This window comes from Urtica dioica, chromosome 8, assembly GCF_054948205.1.
Source record: "Urtica dioica subsp. dioica isolate 48M chromosome 8, U.dioica_male_clone48M_v1_H2, whole genome shotgun sequence".
NCBI lineage: Eukaryota > Viridiplantae > Streptophyta > Magnoliopsida > Rosales > Urticaceae > Urtica > Urtica dioica.
The window spans coordinates 37,659,055-37,664,446 of NC_142763.1; the positions used below are offsets into that span (position 1 = coordinate 37,659,055).

The following is a 5,392-nucleotide window of genomic DNA, read 5'->3' on the forward strand; positions in this document are numbered from 1 at the left end:
ATCCAATAAAGTCATTGGGAATTTGAAAGTGCATAATAAAATCAATATCTTGAAGGTGATTAAAAAACATGAACCAAAACATAACACTATCCAATAAAGTCACTGGGAATTTGAAAGTACATGATAAAATCAATATCTTGAAGGTGAAGGAGTCTCATTTGTAATGTGAAGTACCTCAAGGTCTGCCCCTGCCCCTACCACGACCGCCCCTACCACGACCGCCCCTACAGCCTTTCCCCATTCCTCCAGCTTGAGACCCGGTCTGCTGCTCCATAGACCTGTTTGCAGGTGTTCCTCCTCTTTCAAGGGCGGTCGAATGCGTAGTCGATGTCGGTGGAGTTGATTCGCTAGATGGTTGGCGAGGTGCATGCATAGTAGAACAGTGTGAATTTTCTTGAGAGACGCTAGGACCTCTAGTAAACAGTGTCAACTTCTCAGCTATCTCTGAAGGCAATGCCATCGACGTTGTAACAATATCAACGAGACTCCACACTACTGATTGCAACTCGTTGATTTTTCCCTGTGCCTCGTGTGATGTTGAGGATGATGAGGAAGCCTCATACTCTCGTCGTCGAGCAGAAGACAAGTCTCATTTAGGGATCAAAGGGCCTATCCCGGGAGCCCAATCACTTCTCTCCCCATAAACCTGTCTCATCGCTTCAGCCTCCCATGCGTCCAAGTCCTCTGGAAGACACTTCGCCTCAGCTAGTCGCCGCATCTCCGCAACAAGCCCTACCATCTCGACCTACATATGATTGAAAAACAATCATATCAACAAATGGTACACATGTCTTAACTAATACCTGATAATATCACTAAATCACAAACATTTAAAACTAAAATGCCATCTCACAAAGGCTCGTTCGGCAGCCGGAGTTGTGAATTTTCCGTCCTTTTGGTGGAGACTCTCCCAGTTCTGAAGTGCTCCTAGCAATCGGTCATCATCGTCTTTCTGCAATAATTATTAAAAGAATATAATCATACAAATATATCATAATGCATATACTTGAAAGATTTTAAAAAAAATGAGAGCAAATCAGCTTGCTATCCTCGAAACAGAGCCAACAATGAATCAGGAATATATACATCAGGAGCACTTACATCAGTAAGCTATTTAGAAGTGAAGAACCAGATATTCCAACAAGCATTCACCCACAAAATTCAATGGACAACATACATTAGATTAAATAAATGAAAATGAGGCGATCGATTATAAGAACAAAAAACCTTCTAAAAAAACTCCGAAGACCAACTTAGAAACAAAACTTGTTCTTAGACCGCTAGTGAACAGAAAAATGATAGCATATTGAATATAACATCAGACTATATAATGTTTTGTTTTTTCCTGTTTTGATTTGGGATATAAGACCAAATAATTAAACCAATAATCAATATTTTTTCCTATGATAGTGATCATATATTAAGGTTTAGAGAAGTACTACAGTAGAGTCATATATTAACTAGCCTTGTCGTTCAACAACAATATTAATACTTATGCCTATTGATTAATTTACTTGAGCATGTGTCATAAGGTAATTTAAAAAAAAAAAGCACACAACCAGAGACGTGTAATATGTAAAAGAATACAATAAGGAAGCATATAGGCCTTGTGCTACTTGCTTATACATGCATTGATTATCTAATGAACGCAAGATTGTATTCACGTCCACATGCAATGAAAACTCAAGGATGTCTTTATATATTAATTCTATCTCCAACAGTAACTAATAACACATACTTTAGAAGTAGGAATATAAATTGTGGGCATTCTATCATTGACAGCAAAAATATAATAAATACTATATCAAGTCCGGATGACATAATATTACATGTACATAATATTATATGAAGTCAGGTTGGTAAAATGAAACAAACAAAGATACATAATCAAGTCTGGTTGTAAAGCAATATAAATAAAACACTATTTATAACTTACTTGTAGGATTGCAGCAACAGTATTACATATTAGTTGTAGGATTATGATTATGGCAGGCTGTGAACGGACGACGTTGGGGCTGTGGAAGGACGGAGGTGGTCAGTAATAGAGGAGATTGAAAGAAATATAGGGATTTAATTAGAGGCGATCGACAAAACTTGCGAACACAGACCAGCAACAGTTATTCACATCCCATTTCAATTCACTTCTAAGCAGCAAAGTAATCTAAATCCAAACATTCATATCTTCAAACTATAACTCCACATATGTCAAAACATAATTCAATCACACGATAAACGATAGGCCAAAGCTGAAACAACGTCATAAACCAGAGAACTTATAAAATAAAATATAAAATGATGATGTTGATGACAAATAATTTTTATCCACTTTACACGACCCGGGCAAGAGCTATTTTTTTTAAAGTGAAAAGGCTAATCGATCTTTGCCTATTTGACTAGTGTAATTGAAAATTTGTCAATCCCCAGGAACTCAATCGAAACTAATTTTACACCAAGCTAATACATTGCATGCAGATTTAAAAAACAAAATTGTTGCTGCGAATGACAAGGAATTTTTTATTTTACTACGTACCGGCTCAGATACCCGAATGAAAAAAAGGTCAATTAAGTAAGTAAACCAAGGTCTACCTACCGGGAAGTGATCGAGGTTTTCGTTGCGTACAGAACTTACATAGCTCAAACAGTCCCTGCTTCATTTGAGTGAAAAGGCTTTACAATATTTGATATTGCTTATTTGACTAATGTAAGTGGCAATTTGTTAATCCTCAAACAAAATCATCATCAATTGGGCACGCAGAGAATGAGAGAAAATCAAGAATCAAATCAGCCAAACACCAATGCTCACACCCATAGTTTCAATACCAAAATCCAAGCAAAAGAAAAATCAGAATCCTAAGAAATATGGAAGCTCAGAAATTACCACAAAAGTTCTGACCCAACACAATACAAAGAGTAACCCTAGATTTCTTCTATCAAAATTCAAGCAGAAAAGATGGGAAATCAAAGAATTATGTACCTTAGCAACTCCAACGAAATTCACCTTCTTCCACTCTTCAACTCCGACGAGTTTCAAACCCCAAAATTCAAGACAAAATTAACCTTCGAATGTTCAAATCAAAGCACAAAGAAAACTAACAATTAATGCTCTGAATTCGAACAAGAATTAAAAATTTCGAGTGACGCTCACCAATCCGTGAACAAACAGCGGCCGACATGCTCTCGTTCACTCTCTCCGATACAATTACAGGTGTTTTGAGGACGTCGAAGGTGACAGAGACGTTGACGGAGACGGCTAAGTCGACGGAGACGGCAACGGCGACGCTAAAGGTGATGGCAACGCGACAGTGGAGAATTTAAATCGATGGAGGGAGGCAGAGTGAAAGAGAAGAATGTAAGGTGGAGAAGAAGAAGAAGGTGAGGCTGAGAAAAGGAACGGGAAAGTGGATTTTTTTTTCTTGTGCGAAGGTCATCAATATATATGTGTGCAGTTGTGCATATTCTCTGAGAGATAAATTAGAAAGAACAAGTCTTTTGAAGACCAAGTTAACTGTCAGTTATTATTTCGTGTTCAGTCGTGAGAGAAAAATGAGGAGGAATAAGTCTTCAAAAAATATAACCACGGTAAACGAGTTAGAGGCCACCTTTTTTTTTTTTTTTTTTTTTTTTAAATGTGGGCTTATAAAATAATTAAATAACGTGTGCTAAAAACTTGTAACGAAATTTGGAGGCAATTAAGGCCGCCTAAAATTTTAATAAGTTTAGAAGCAGAATAATCCGCCTCTAACATTTTTATTTGAATATTTTGAAGTGGAAATCCACCTCTAATGTATAATTCCGCCTCTATCGTATGTATTTGACATAGGGGTGGAATTCCGCCTCTAAATCAATAATTCCGCTTCTGTATTGAGGCGGAAATTCCGCCTCTAAAATAAATGCCGCCTCTAAATGTCATTTTTCTCCTAGTGCTAAATCTTGAAGTTATCATGGACATTCAATCATGTTACCATGCTTTTTGACTCATTCGCTAAAAGGTTACTATCATGCTAATCATAGCTTATGTCTTGGGAGTTTCGGAGCATGATTCGAGTGGGAAGTGGTTGACAGATGCGGAATCCAGCATTCCTAAAAGAATGTCAATGTTCACTCACCTAATGGTTGATTCTATAACCGATAGATTACCGGCACTTTCGAAGTCTGTACGTTCGGAAGAATCTTTCGCTGGGGAAGCAACAGTGCTTAGGGTATATAAGTATCAAGAAAGGTATAACAAATTAATTGACCTTTCTCGATATGTGTTGAACCTTGAGGATCGTGATCACGAACTGACTAGATCAGTGGACACTCGTCAGGATGAGTAAATATAATTCTAGTATAAATGAGAGATCAGTCTTGGCGTACTTAAGTGGAGTCTGACCAAGATTAGACAAATCGATGTGATAAAGAGGAATGACTTTTTTCATCTTTTCATCGATTTTGTTAAGCTTCTATTACTGGGTCCATAGTCCCCGATTCGGCTTCGATAAGACGAATAAAGAACCTCTAATAATAATGTGTTTAATTTTTATAGATCTCACAAGCTGTAATGGTGATTGACAGCATTAAATTCAGAAAACGGGTATTTGCTGAATTAATAAAGTATTTATAGTAGAATTATTTATTTATTGTTTGATCAAGTAAATAATCAATTGATCCATTTATTTATTGTTTGATCAAGTAATTGATCAATTACTTATTTGTTTATTGTTGGACCAAGTAAATAAATAATTAATTGGGTTTTAAGCAATTGCATCTTGCACAAATGAGGAAATCGTTGGGATTTGAGTACAAGGAATTGAGTCACTCCCTCTTGGCCGTGTGTCGAAATTCATCCATCATAATATTAGTACTTACCAATATTTTCTCTTTTGTTGTTTAAATAAATGAGAGAAAAATACTTAAAAAGAAATAAGATATTGTCATTTATTCTCTCCAGTGAATATTTAGAGAGAATAATATTTAAAAGGAAATAATATATTTTCATTTATTTTCTCTCATGAATATTAGGAGAGAATAATATTTAAAAGAAAATAAGATATTTTCATTTATTCTCTCTCATGAATATTAGAAGAGAATAATATTTAAAATGAAATAAGATATTTCCTTTATTCTATTATAATTAAATGTTCTCTATATAAACAGAAAATAAAATCTCGTAGATATTGATCTGATGACTAAGAGAGAAAGTATGATTCATGAGATGAGATCCAAGGGCTAAGCTTTGATTCACTAGTGTGAACACAATAAAAAGAAGTAATATATTTTGGAAACTACCAAGAATATATCTTTTATACTACTATAAATAGGGGTTCATGAGAAGAGAAAAACAATTCTTTTTGAAAGAGCAAATTTTTTTCCACCTCTCTAGCTAAGGCCATCCCCATCTCTCTCTCTCTCT

The 5,392-nt window shown here is 35.6% G+C and overlaps 1 long non-coding RNA gene across 1 annotated transcript; it reads right to left on the bottom strand.

Annotated features, from left to right (window-relative positions):
- Positions 1-211: 211 nt before the first annotated feature.
- LOC149389651 (uncharacterized) lies at positions 212-3,484 on the bottom strand. Its single transcript, XR_016300716.1, has 4 exons — positions 3,146-3,484; positions 2,975-3,057; positions 854-952; positions 212-745 (listed from the first exon to the last, which is right to left on the bottom strand). It is a non-coding gene; the product is annotated as an uncharacterized LOC149389651 (long non-coding RNA).
- Between the last annotated feature and the right edge of the window lie 1,908 nt (positions 3,485-5,392).